The 15,103-nt window shown below is 35.0% G+C and overlaps 1 protein-coding gene and 1 pseudogene across 1 annotated transcript in view; one reads left to right on the plus strand and one right to left on the minus strand.

Annotated features, from left to right (window-relative positions):
• CNTN5 (contactin 5) overlaps positions 1-15,103 on the minus strand; it is a gene marked incomplete at its 5' end in the record, with an annotated part of 603,858 nt that overhangs the window by 524,497 nt on the left and 64,258 nt on the right. The window lies entirely within an intron of this gene.
• Positions 1-15,103, plus strand: part of LOC103660730 — a 40,380-nt pseudogene that overhangs the window by 1,968 nt on the left and 23,309 nt on the right.

Here is a 15,103-nt window from a genome sequence, read left to right on the forward strand (position 1 = left end):
TTTGTTCCAGCTCTTTGAAAAATACCCTTGGTAGTTTGATTGGGATGGTGTTGAAAGTGTAGATTGTTCTAGGCAGCATAAACATTTTAACAATGTTTATTCTTCCAATCCATGAGCAAGGAATGTTTTTCCATCTTTTTGTGCCTTCTTCAATTTCTTGCATAAGTGTTCTGTAGTTTCTGGAGTACAGATCCTTTACCTCTTTGGTTAGGTTTATCCTAGGTATTTTACAGTTTTTGGTGCTATTATAAATGGAATTGATTCCCTAATTTCTCTTTCTGCAGTTACCTTGTTAGTGTATAGAAAATCAACTGATTTCTGTGCATTGATTTTGTATTCTGCCACATTCCTGAATTGCTGTATGAGTTCTAGTAATTTGGGGGTGGAGTCTTTTGGGTTTTCTCATCTGTGAAGAGAGAGAGTGTGACTTCTTTGCCAATTTGAATATATTTTATTTCTTTTTGTTGTCTGATTGCTGATGCTAGGACTTATGGTATTGTGTTGAACAATAGTGGCAAGAGTGGGAATCCTTGTTGTGTTCCTGATCTTAAAGGAAAAGCTCTCAGCTTTTCCCCTGAGAATGATATTTGCTGTGTACTTTTCATAGATTTTTTTTTTAATGAAATTGAGGAATGTTTCCTCTACCCCTATATTCTGAAGAGTTTTAATCAGGAAAGGATGCTGTATTTTGTTAAATGCTTTTTTCTGTATCGATTGAGGATCATATGGTTCTTCTCTTTTCTTTTATTAATGTGTTCTATCACATTGATTGATTTGCGAATGGGGAACCACCCTTGCATCCCAGGAATAAATCTCATCTGGTCATGATGGATAATTATTTTAATGTACTGTTGGATCCTATAGGCTAGGATCTTGTTGAGTATCTTGGCATCCATATTCATCAGGAATATTGGTCTGTAATTCCCCTTTTTGATGGGGTCTTTGTCTGGTTTTGGGATCAAGGTGATGCTGGTCTCATAGAACAAGTTCAGAAGTTTTCCTTCTGTTTCTATTTCTTGAGACAGTTTCAGAAGAATAGGTATTATTTCTTCTTTAAATGTTTGGCAGAATTCCCCTGGGAATCCATCTGGCCCTGGACTCTTGTGTTTTGTTTTTGTTTTTGTTTTTTGGAAGGTTTTTGATTACTGCTTCAATTTCATTACTGATTATTGGTCTATTCAGATTGTCAGTTTCTGGACCTATATGTTTTCATGCTCATTGGTTTCCATAAATTAAGGTCTTTAATTTCCTGGTTTACCCAAATATTCTTAAGCAGGATGGTCTTCATCTTCCAAGTGTTTGAATTCATTCCAAATTGCTTCTTGTGATTGAGTTCCAGTTTCAAAACATTGTGGTCTGAAAATATGCGGGGAATAATCTCAGTCTTTTGGTACCAGTTGAAACCTGATTTGTGACCCAGTATTGGTCTATTCTGGAGAAAGTTCCATGTGTATTTGAGAAGAATGAGTATTCTGTTGTTTTAGGGTAGAATGTTCTGTACACATCTATGAAGTCCATCTGGTCTGGTGTGTCATTCAAAGCTCTTGTTTCTTTGTTGATCTTCTGCTCAGATGATCTGGCTATTGCTGAGAGTGGAGTGTTGAGGTCTCCTACTATTAATGTATTATTATTAATATGATCTTTTATTTTGGTTAACAGCTGGCTTATGTAGTTGGCTACTCCCATGTTGGGGGCATTGACATTTACAATTGTTAGATCTACTTGTTGGATCGAGCCTTTAAGAATCATATAGTGTCCCTCTGTATCTCTTACTACAGTCATTAGCTTAAAATCCGATTTGGCTGATTTGAGAATTGCTACCCCAGCTTTCTTTTGAGTACCGTTGGCATGAAAAAACGATTCTCCATCCCCCCACATTCAGTCTGAATGTATCTTTAGGTTCAAAATGAGTCTCTTGTAGAGAGCATATGTATGGGTCATGTCTTTTTATCCAATCTGCAACCCAGTGCCCTTTCCTGGGAACATTTAGGCTGTTCATGTTGAGAATGACTATTGAAAGATATGATTTTAGTGCCATCTTGTTTCCTGTGATGTCCCTGTTTCTATAGATTGTCTCTGTAAATTTCTGGTCTATAATACTCTTGGGGTCTTTCTTCTTTTATACCCCCCCAAAATATTTTTTCCAGGTGATCACATATTCTTTCAGTTTCTGCTGGTCCTAGAAACTCCTTGTCTCTCCACCCATTCTGAATGACAGCCTTGCTGGATAAAGTATTCTTGGCTGCATGTTCTTTTCATTTAGTACCCTGGATATGTCTTGCCAGCCTTTTCTGGCTTGCCAGATCTCTGTGGAAAGGTCTGACATTATTCTGATGTTCCTCCCTCTCTACATAAGAAATCTCTACTCCCTAGCTGCTTTCAGAATTGTTTCCTTCATTCTAAGATTTGTGAGTTTTACTATTACATGTCAAGGTCTTGATATGTTCTCTTTTATCTCGGTAGGGGTCTTCTCTGCCTCTTGGACTGGAATCCTTGTTTCTTTCCCCAGAGTAGGGAAGTTCTCAGTTATGATTTGCTCAAATATATCTTCTAGTCCTCTCTCTCCACTCCCTCAGAGATCCCAATAATTCTGACATTGGAACATTTCATGGCATCATTAACCTCTCTCAGTCTGATCTCTTGTGCTTTAATCTGTTTTTCCTAGATTTCCTTGGTTTCCTTCTTTTCTATCATCTTATCTTCTAGCTCACTAATTTGTTCTTCAGCCTCATTTACCCTCGTTGTCAGAGTATCCAGTTTAGATTGCATCTCACTCATAGCATTTTTAAGGTTGACCTAAGTAGATCTCATTTCTGCCCTTAGAGATTCTATATTATTACTAAATATTTTCTCAACCCTAGATACTGACTTCATAATTGCTACTCTGAAGTCTATTTCTGATGTCTTGCTTATATCCATATCCATTAGGTCTGTGGCAGAGGCCATAGACTCTGATTCTTTTCTTTGTTGGACGTTCCTCCTCTTAGTCATTCTGTTGAGGGGTGGTTGAGGGAATGTACAGAGTCCAAAGTATTAACCATGATCCAAGCAAGATGCACCTGTTTTATAGGGACCCTAGGGTTGTCATCCTCTTGTTCTTCCAGCCTGTCTTCTGGGGGAGGGGCCTGCCATCCTGTTACTCAAGTAACCCTGCTTGGGCAGAGTTGCGCTGCCTCCTGTTGTGGGGGTGGAAAACTGTTTTTTGAGCTTTTGTTCTCTGGTGGCTTTCTGTATCTCTTCCATCTTTTCTGAGAGTCAGAGCAGAAATGACTGCATCCAAACCTCTGTCCCAGAGCAGAGAAATTATAGTCTGCTCTTCACTGAGCTCTTCATGACACATAGTCTCTGTTTCTGTCTGTGCTGCTAAAAACTACAGGCTCCCCAGTGGTTCACCCCATAGGAACTCTCCCAGAGGTCGATCCCTGGGCCAGGAGTGTCTCTACCTTTTGTGCTTCTAAAACAGTGAGCTGCTCTGGTTTGCACATGCTCATCCTCAGCTCCTGGATCCTGTCAGGGGACTGCACTAAAGTCCTTTCACTGCTGCTACTGGTCTGTGAGACTACACCTAGTCTTCAGAACAGGAAGCTTTGTCACTCTGGTGTTATATCACCTTCCTGGTGTCAACTTATGGCAGCTCCCTCCTCCTGTTTATTTTCCAATATCTGCCCACAAAATCGTGGCTCCACCCTTCATATCTCACAACTGCCTGATATTTTCTGTTTGTAGAGATCCAGATATAAATTCTTACATCTTAGGCTGATTTCATGGTTATTCAGAATGGTTTGTTAGCTATCCAGCTGAATTCCAGGGACAGGTTGAAATATGACCCCTACACCTCCACCATTGTGCCTCTCCTCTCTATCTCATAAAATTTTGTAAGACATAAATATTATATATATATACATATAAGTTAGTACAACAAATGGCACAATGAAATAGATGGAAATGATTATCATTATTATTAATGTTATAAAAATACTGTTATGAAAATCATTAGACACTAATTCTAGTTTTAACTCTTCTAGTTAGCCCTGCAGTTTGTATCAAAAGTTTACTCTACTTGTTTTTTTCTTCACGTATAAATTAGGGAATTTGGTCACTCAAGAGAAACAAACCATGTGCCTGCGGAGGTGCAAGTGTTACAATCGTAGTGGGAACTAAGGTAAACTGGAGAGTCTGCCTCATACAAAGGCATTTATGTGTTTTAATATACATGGTGAAGGCCAGAAGAAATGCTTATATAACCATATTTAGCTCAAATGAGAACAGTTTTTCAAGCTTTGACTAGATAATCTCTAAACGCTAAACATTTGATTATTTTAACTCACTGTCTATGATTCTAACTTTAAGCTATCATTCAGAACCAATTCTAATGTAATTACATATGACCTATTATTCAGAATTTATTTCAATCTTCAAACATAATTATGCAATTAATATAAATGTTAAATATATATGAAATATTCCTAATATCCATTACTAAAATGAACAACAAATGAAACAGATTTTATGTTTTAGTTATATTTTGATAATTGACTTGATAAACTGAAATAGGAAAACATTGTTATCAGCAGAAAAATTGTATGACATTTATTTTCAAGGCTACACTTTTATGTAGTTTTATGATGATTTATCTAAGGAAAAGGAACATAGGAAAAAAGCTGCTGAGATGAATAATCACTGATAATTAAGAAAATTTGTCAATTATACATTAGGATACTTTATATTCAAATCACAATGAATTGTGTTTTAAAGCCTTTTATATAGTGTCTGATACATAATAGACAATATGTGTTTTAAAATATGTAATATTTTTAATGTATATATGTAGACTTGATCATTGTAGGAGATAATAATGAGTGAGATTATTCCATGGTTGCACTTTTTGCAAAATGATTGACCATTGGACAATGATTTCCCTCCTATTGCAATGCAGAGAACATTAGAATGCAATAATACTGCCAAGCCACCAGATGGTTCTTTGTCATTCGAAAAACTAAAGCAGAACTTAAGTTTACAGAAATGTCTTGCTCTTCTACTTTTTGTGAACTCATGGTGGCTCTAATTTTAAAAATCTAATTTATTTCAATTAATATCTGGAATTTCTGGGACACTACCATGTTTTTTACAGAAAAACTTCCCTCCATGCATATCTTTCTACTCCTCCAAGGCATTTTTTAGCTCCACTAGCTTCTACTTAGAATAGTTCCTCTGGCCAACACAATTATTTCTTTTTCATATCTCTAGTGAAAACATATAATTAACTGGTGAGTAGATTTTTAAGAAATTTCCTTCACTCTGAGTGTAAAATTATACTGTTGAATCTGAGCACTATATATTTTAGAAAAATATGTTTTCCTCTCCCAAATTCAACCCAGTTCTAAATTGCATGAGAATGTCTGTATTGCTCTTTTGATTTTTACTTTGGTTTTATCAGTACTTTTGATAATTAACTAATATGTGTGTTTGAGTGTTTTGCTCTTCCAAATTTGTTTTCAACTGCTGTGTGTTTTACAGAACACTTGGAATAATCTTGGCCCCCTTATCAAATGCTTTAAGATGTAAATTGCTTGCTTTCTTGATTCCCTTAGCTCATTTGCTGTTGTAGAGTTAAATCAAGTACCAGAGATTTGCATTTTTTCTTTTACAAGTTATGACATCAACAGTTCTATCTGAATAATTTATACCTGTTTAATTAAAAAATCTAAGGAAGTTGTTTATTTCATAACACAGATGATTAGTGATCAATTTTCAATCTATCTTAGATCTTAGCTAAAAAAAAACCCATGTCTTGCTTTAGAGCAAATCTCTCCCCTCTGCCCTTGTAGCAACTTCCCCCCCTTCTCTAGCATTCAATTATCTCAGCAAATTTTAATCCATGATCTTCACTTAGGCTGAACTAATATGTAAAGTGGTCCTTGGGTAATACTCAAATTTTAGGGAAGATTCAGTTTATTGTGTACAGCAACTCACATATTGTACAGTTTGTCAATGACGAAAAAAAAATAAGCTACAGGTTATTCCAGGTCAGAAACCAAGTTTTTGGCCATAGATCACCTATGTTAGTCCAGTGCTCAGTATTGGTCGAATGAATGAATAATACACATTTAAAAAGGCAGTTGTTATAGAGCTCACCTCTGTAAATCTCAAACACTCTTCCTATGTGACTTTTAACCATGAAACTAGATAAAAGGTTTTTTGGAAAGCAGAATACACATTTAAATCATTTATTAAAAAACTTTTGTGTGGAAATTTTCATCAATTAAATGAAGAAATTCTTCAGAGAATGAAATCGGTTGTCACACTAAAGATCAGTTCAATATACTAGTAGTCTTGTAATTTTTGTTTCTGTTTTGTAGTTGTTCTAGCTCTCTTTCATTGAAGTACAGTAAAACACTTCCCAGAGATTTCATAGAGTTGATTCATAGGGTCTATTTGCTCGTGGTACATTTTTTTTTTAATAAATCAGGTGTGGTATATGCATTGCCCACATTCCTGAGGGCATTTCACGTAGTCTAGTTTAAGGCTAGGCAGACATTTGTGAAAAGGGTCAGATAGTAAATATTTGAGGCTTTGCAGGACAAAAGGCAAAATGAGGATGTTAAATTGGTACTGTCATATAATTTTCATGTTACAAACTATTATCTTTTGAATTTTTTATCTATTTTAAAATGTAAAAATAAATCCTTAGCTTCTGGACTATACAATAGCAGAGATTCAGCCTGTGACTTATATTTTGCTGACCTCTGGTTTAGTCCACTGGAATTAGGAGGGCTAGAAAGGCTTAATAGATAATATCTGACTGTTAGCGAGCCAATGACTTTTCTTTTCTTTCTTTTTTTTTTTAAGATTTTATTTATTTACTTGACAGAGAGACAGCCAGCAAGAGAGGGAGCACAGCAGGGGGAGTGGGAGAGGAAGAAGCAGGCTTCCAGCAGAGGAGCCTGATGGGGGGCTCGATCCCAGGGATCCAGGATCACGCCCTGAGCCAAAGGCAGGCGCTTAAGGACTGCGCCCCTCAGTGACTTTTCTATTCAGCCTGTTCAAGTCATTACAGAGGAGTAGGATATTTGCAAAGTAGAAGAGCTTAACCTCTACAATTAGAAAGGTATGAATGTGGAGTCTGTTTCTTCCACTTTTTGCCATATAACCTTGGACAAGCTTCTTTAAGCCTCAGTTTTCTTACCTGTATAATAGGAAACAAGTACTTCAAAATTACTATTAGGAGACAATGCTTGCAATTTATCCATCAGTAGGGCTTAGCTTATAGTTGAATTCACTATAAATATTAGCTATTATTTTTTTTATGTGAAGAGATAGGATACTCATCCTTGTATCTAGCATCTAGCACCATGTTTACTAAATAGCAGTTTCTTCCTTTCTTTCTTTCTTTCTTTCTTTCTTTCTTTCTTTCTTTCTTTCTTTCTTCTTTCTTTCTTTCTTTCTCCCTTTCTTTCTTGCTTTTCTTTCATTAAACAAATATTCATTGCACACTTACTAAGTGTAAGGCACCGTGTTAGGTACCTAATAAATATTGTTGAATGGATAAACTTTAAATGGTGAGCTGAGTTTAGTTTTAGGAAAGTCATTTTAAGTTCTTGAATAGAGAAGATATGACCAATAATAGTTCTCAGAAATATTGTGATTATCTTTGCAGCTTATAGTTCAAATGGCATCTCAAAACAAATCTTTAAAAGATACAGAGAAGGGAAATAAGATAATAATAATGGTGAAGATGATAGATATCATCTATTGAATGCCCAATACCTGTAAACCACTATACCAAAACCTTTATATATATTTTCTTCATTTAGTTCTCACAAAAAGTATCTTTTTGATTAGGTATTCATTATTGTAAACTTTTATTTATTTTGTAATGAGGAATTGAGACTCATAGAAGTTACGCACAATTACTCAACATTATGCAGTAGTAGGAGTAAGCAATAGAAATGGAATTCCAAGCAGAACATCTGTTTCCAGAGCCCATGTCCTCAATGACTACAGACACACTTTGACATTATTAATAAAATTTTGGTGAAGAGATACTAACATAAAATTTTGGTGAATGAGTGAGGCTAGCATGAGAACAGAGTGATATAAAAACAGTAATATGATTTAAAGGAATATCCCTGAAGATTGATTTGTTTGTTGCATTATTAATTCTTAGTTATTTTGATAAACTTTAATTGAATACCTACTATGTTTAAGCTGTACTAGCTTGCTGAGAATGTAAGACCTATAATATACAGACCTTGCTTCAAGAGTTTCATTTATTCTTTTCACTTAGTTTCTTTCAACAAATATAAATTAAATGCTTACTAATTCCAGGCATTTATAAGCACTGAATATATGACAATGGAAATATTGAATTTGCCCTTCAAATCATCATTCATTGGTTTCATTTTGTTTTGTTTCATTTTGTTTTAGCGAATATTCCTAGGAATTATATATTTTTTCATGCCATCATTTCACTTTCTTTTATAATTTCTGTCTGGCTACCATTTGAAGTCTTGTAAGTTTTTATCTTTAATCACTCTGAATTTTCTAGGTATAAATACGTAACATTCTCAAATACTGCTTGTTTTTGTCACTTTTCAACACTCTGATATTTCACTTGTTTTGCTAAACTGGTTATAATTTCAAGATTAAAACTGATATACACAACAAAATATTGAGAAATATTATCATTTTTGCTTCTTTGAAAAATGCCTCGGATGTTTCTCTATTAAATATGATAATATTGTGTCAAATTAGATAGAATAAATAAAACTAAGAGAGTTTCTCTAATAATTTATATTTCATTCAACTTTTTAAAAATTAAATATAGTATTTAAGTTTAATCCATTAACTTTATAGCATCTGATAATAAAATCAAACTTTAATGTATTTTATTTCTGTGCTATGTTATATTAAGTAAATTTCCTAATATCAATTCATTTTTGGATTCCTAGAAATATAAAAAAAAAACAAAATATATATGATAGATTTGTTCAGTTCTGTTATCTTTTGTCAGTTTCTCTTTGATATCCCAAAGTGTTTGCTTTATTTTACCATTAATGCACAAAGGTTTACAAGTTTTATATTTCCATTATTAACAGTATCTTTTATCAATATAAAATTACTATCTCCTTTCTTCCTTGGAGACGTCACTCTTATTTTCTCTGCCTGCAATGTTACTATTTCTCACCAACCTATTCCTACATATTTACAAATCAGCAAGCACACATAAATATGCTAGTATATGTGATTTGAATCTTTAATTTTTTAAATTATGTTATGTTATTCACCATACAGTACATCATTAGTTTTTGATGTAGTGTTCCATGATTCATTGTTTGCATATAATGCCCAGTGCTCCATGCAATACGTGCCCTCCTTAGTACCCTTCACTAGGCTAACCCATCCCCCCCGCCCCAGATCTTCAGTTTGCTTCCCAGAGTCCATAGTCTCCCCTGGTTCATTTCCCCCTCTGTTTACCCCCCCTTCATTATTCCCTTCCTTCTCCTAACTATCTCCCTGCTATTTCTTATGTTCCACAAATGAGTGAAACCATATGATAATTGTTTTTCTCTGCTTGACTTATTTTACTTAGCATTATCTCCTCCAGTCCTATACATATTGACGCAACTGTTGGGTAATCATTCTTTCTGATGGCTGAGTAATATTGCATTGTATATATGGACCACATCTTCCTTATCCATTCATCTGTTGAAGGGCAGCTCGGCTCCTTCCACAGTTTGGTTATTGTGGACAATGCTGCTATGAACATTGTGTGGACAATGCTGCTATGAACATTGGGGTGTCTTATGGCCCTTCTTTTCACTACATCTGTATCTTTGGGGTAAATACCCAGTAGTGCAATGGCTGGGTCATAGGGTAGGTCTATTTTTAACTTTTTGAGGAACCTCCACACTCTTTCTACAGTGGCTGTACCAACTCGCATTCCCACCAACAGTGTAAGAGGTTCGTCTCTTACAGGTTCCCCTTTCTGCACATCCTCTCCAACATTTGTTGTTTCTTGCCTTGTCAATTTTTGCCATTCTAACTGGTGTAAGGTGGTATCTCAATGTGGTTTTGATTTGAATTTCCCTGATGGCTAATGATGTTGAACCTTTTTTCATGTGTCTCTTAGCCATTTGTATGTCTTCATTAAACTCAATACCCAAGAAAAAAATAATCAAATAAAAAAGTGAGCAGAAGATATGAACAGACACTTTTCCAATGAAGTTTTAATTTTTTAAGTGTTAATTTAAATACCACTTCTTCAGCCATGACTCCACACAAAGCCACTCTTCCAATACTGTATGCATACACACTGAATATTACTTTCCTTTATCTTAACTATACATAACTTTGTGCATCATCCACTAAATACTTGGATCCTTCAAGAAGCTTCACAAGGGCAAGCATCAAATCTGTTATTTAGTGCTTTATCCCATGCATCAAAAAGAATACTTGGCACATAATGAGACCCCAATGAATGAATGTTGATCCTTTTGATTGTAGTTTGTCTAACATTACTATTAACCAAAACTGCTGTATTTTTTAGAACATATTTTGTCTATTCTTTTATTCTATTTCTTTTTTTTTTTTAAGATTTTATTTATTTATTTGACACAGAGAGAGAGACAGCCAGCGAGAGAGGGAACACAAGCAGGGGGAGTGGGAGAGGAGGAAGCAGGCTCCCAGTGGAGGAGCCTGATGTGGGGCTCGATCCCAGAACGCCAGGATCACGCCCTGAGCCGAAGGCAGACGCTTAACCGCTGTGCCACCCAGGCGCCCCTTTTATTCTATTTCTAATTTTCTTAAAAAAAGATCTTATTATCTACCTATCATTTGTCTATCTATCTATCATCTATCTATTATCTATCATCATCTATCTATTATCTCTCTATTTTAGAGAGAGAGTACAAGCAGGGGGAGGAGCAGCAGGGGAGGGAAAGGGAAAGAATCTCAAGTAGACTCCTCATGGAGCCCACTCAGAGCTAGATATCATGACCCTGAGATCATGATCTGAGCCAAAAGCAAGAGTTGGACACTTAACTGACTGAGCCACCCAGGCACCCCTTGCCTATTCTTTTATATATAATCTGTTCTTGTGTCTCTGGGTGTGTGTGTGTGCATGCACACATGCACATGCATAAACTGGAAATTTAAACTATTTATATATATTAATAATCTGATATTCCTTGAATTCTAATAGGGTAATTTAATGTGTTTATACTTATTGTCACAGATGATATATCTGATTTTATTTTTCATTTTAAACTTTTATATTGATTCCTTTTCTCTGTTAGTTTTAACATAGAATACTTTGTCTTAACTTTGATATAATATATACATATACATATAAAGTTATATCAGGCTAGTTCCATTAACTGTCAGCTCTGTTCTTTTAAAAATCTTATGTTTTTCAAAAAAATATATAATTACATTTTTATTAATGGAGAACAGTGTGACAACTTTTTAATCTCTTCTCCGTCCAAAAGGAGGGTCTTAGAAAACTTTTAAATCATCACTATTAATTTCCTTTCTCAACATTATTAATAAAATCTGGTTTAGAGCCAAAACTGTTTTTATTAAGTTATTGTGCATTTATGTTAGGTATCTCTGCTTTAAACATTTTTAACATTGTTCTTCCTTACTTAACCTTTATGATTAACCAGCTTTAGAAAGAAATATTCACCTCCTCAGAGCAAAATTTCAACATCTTTGAATTTTAAGTTATTATTCTTCTCTTGATCTTCAAATGCATGTATGTGATATCTCTTCTTAGAACTTTTCACAACAGCGGTATCCTGTTGTCACATTCAGATATGAATATCAACTTCCATAATTTATATTTCTTTGTTCATACTTTCCTCAAAAAGTGGGACATTATTCATTATTATTTAGCATTTAGTGTGTAGAAGAAAAGACTGGGGTCAAATGGATTTTTAAAATTTTTTTCAATGAAATAGTTATAGCTTCATCGTTGTTATTAAAATTGCCATGATGTGTCAAATTATAGATCTTTATTCATTATTTTCCACAGAATATTATGAACCCAATATGATCTACATATTTAGCTCCTTTTGTTCAATTTAGAAGCTTACCTCAGTTTGTCTGAGATAATCATTTCAGTTTTCGTTTTGATTTCTCTTTGGTTCTTAGATTAACCGTCTCCTTCTTATCAGTAATTTTCTCCCTCATTTTCATCTCCTTGTCTTTCTCTTCAGTCTGCACCTTTAATTCTGCGTGTTTACTCCTCATAATTTTCCGCCTTTCTTATAAATGGCAGGTTTTGGCATTCTATTGTGATTGTGAAACCATTTTATTTATATATTTATTATTTATTTTTTTAAGATTTTATTTATGTACCTGAGGTGGGCGGGGGGGAGAGAAGCAGAGGCAGAAGGAGAGGCAGACTTCCTGCTGAGCCTGGACTCTGGGATTGTGACCTGAGCAGTTGCTTAACCGACTATAGATAGTCAGTACCTGAAACTATTTTAGTAAAAATAGTGCCTGAAACTCCTTAGCCTCAAATGTTTAAATTGTGTAAAGCCAGACATAATTTCTAGAAATGTAGTATCTGCTCTAGCTAAGTCAATTACAAAATCTTTATATATAAATATTTTTATATGCACACACACAATTATATGCCAGAGAAACATGTAAAAACAATGGGATATTGGATAGTTTAATGTGAAGAAATGAAAAGAATGGTGCTAATTATATTATCAGAATATATACTAGCATATTGTCATTTTAGTGAAGACAAATCATCAGATCCAAGCTATTTATGAACCAGAAAGAATCTAGTGTGTTGGTCAATGTCTCATTGTGTCCTTACTGCAACACACTGCTGACAACACTGGAGCTAGTGCTTGTGAGAGATTCCTCAGTTATCTTATTATCTGCTCTATACCCTTTCAGACGTATGGTGGGTGCTCAATAAATGTTTGTTGAATAAAGCAATATATTAGTGTAATGCTATCAATAAGCAAAGAGTATTATTTTTGCTAAATTTTCTTAAGTTTCGGTCAGAAGAGAAATAACTAATTTCAGCATCTTTCTTGATGTAGTCCACATTATCCAGCTTTTATTTTCATATTCACTTGTTAGGTTGCAATATTATAATAATGCCAAGTAAGTGTGACTTCTATTTTTCATAAGAGTGTCTTGATATGTAGTTAGGACAGAAAAGTGGCACCTTAACATTCCTTGCTCATATTAGAAATGCCACAATGAAAATGTGGTACCTAACAGACTTCCGATGGTCAAGAGTTACTAAATGGAAGAGCTGTTACAATGGAAATCCCTGTGAGGTGGTTAACTTACAGCTTCTAATGCTGAGCTCAGTCCTCAACATCTCTGGTAAATTTTGCCAGTACTGCCAGCTGGAAAGATTAGTCCTCCTCTGAACATAGCACTTAATGCCCATACTATGTATTTAGCGCATATATATATATATATATATAAAATTTCATTTTTAAAAATTATTTTTTAAAATTATTTTAGAACACTTTGAAATTTACAGAAAAGTTGAGATGCTTGCAAAGAAAGTTTCCATATATTTCCATATATTTCGTGCTCAGTATTATCAGTATCTGACATAGGTATGATATGCTTTCACCCTTAATGAACTAATATTTGTAAATTATTATTAAGTAAAATCCATATTTTTAAAAGATTTTCTTAGTTTTTACTTAATGTGCTTTTCCTGTTCCAAGACTCCATCCAGGACACCACATTACATTGTTGTCGTGTCTCCTTATGCTCCTCTTGGCTTTGAGAATTTTTCAGACTTTCGTTTTTTGATGGCCTTGACAATTTTGAAGAACATGGGTCAGGTATTTTAAGAATGTCCCTCAATTGGGATTTGTCTGATGTTTTTCTCATTTCAAGATGGGGTTATGGGTTTTGAGGAAGGAGACCACAACGCTAAATTGCCATTTGATCACAGCATGTCAAGTGTACATGTTATCACCATGACTTTTCACTGCTGTTGCCTTTGATCTCCTGGTTGAGGTAGTGTTTGTCAGGCTTTTCCTCTGTAAAGTTACGCATTTTACCTCCTCTTTTCATACTGTAATTTTGGAAGGAAGTTAGTGGGTGCAGCCCACAAGTAAACAGTAGGTAGTTATGTTTAGTTGCAAAGTCTTTTTTAAAACTCCGCTCTTGACAGATCATTTTTCTGAGCATACAATTCTAGGCTGACAGCTATTTTTTTGGCGGGGGGGGGGGGATTTGTAAAGATTTCTTTTCTTTTAATGTTTTTTTATTATATTCTGTTAGTCACCATGCAGTACATCCCTGGTTTCTGATGTAAAGTTCGATGATTCATTAGTTGCGTATAACACCCAGTGCACCATGCAATACGTGCCCTCCTTACTAACCATCACCAGTCTATCCCATTCCCCCACCCCCCTCCCCTCTGAAGCCCTCAGTTTGTTTTTCAGAGTCCATAGTCTCTCATGCTTCATTCCCCATTCTGATTACCCCCCCTTTCTTTATCCCTTTCTTCCCCTACCGATCTTCCTAGTTCTTATGTTCCATAGATGAGAGAAATCATATGATAATTGTATTTCTCTGTTAGACTTATTTCACTTAGCATCATCTCCACCAGTCCATCCATGTTGCAGCAAATGTTGAGAACTCGTTCTTTCCGATAGCTGAGTAATATTCCATTGTATATATGGACCACAACTTCTTAATCCAGTCGTCTGTTGAAGGGCATCTCTGCTCCTTCCATGATTTAGCTATTGTGGATAATGCTGCTATGAACATTGGGGTGAATATGGCCCTTCTCGCCATTCTAACTGGCGTAAGGTGGTATCTTACTGTGATTTTGATTTGAATTTCCTTGATGGCTAATGATTTTGATCATTTTTTCATGTGTCTGTTAGCCGTTTGTATGTCATCATTGGAAAAGTGTCTGTTCATATCTTCTGCCCATTTTTTGATTTTTTTATTTGTTTCTCATGTATTGAGTTTGAGAAGTTCTTTGTAGATCTTGGATACCAGTCTTTTATCTGTAGTGTCATTTGCAAATATATTCTCCCATTCCGTGGGCTGCCTCTTAGTTTTTCTGACTGTTTCCTTGGCTGTGCAGAAACTTTTA

The sequence above is a fragment of the Ursus maritimus genome, unplaced genomic scaffold (genome assembly GCF_017311325.1).
Source record: "Ursus maritimus isolate PB19 unplaced genomic scaffold, ASM1731132v1 scaffold_16, whole genome shotgun sequence".
In the NCBI taxonomy this organism is placed as follows: domain Eukaryota; kingdom Metazoa; phylum Chordata; class Mammalia; order Carnivora; family Ursidae; genus Ursus; species Ursus maritimus.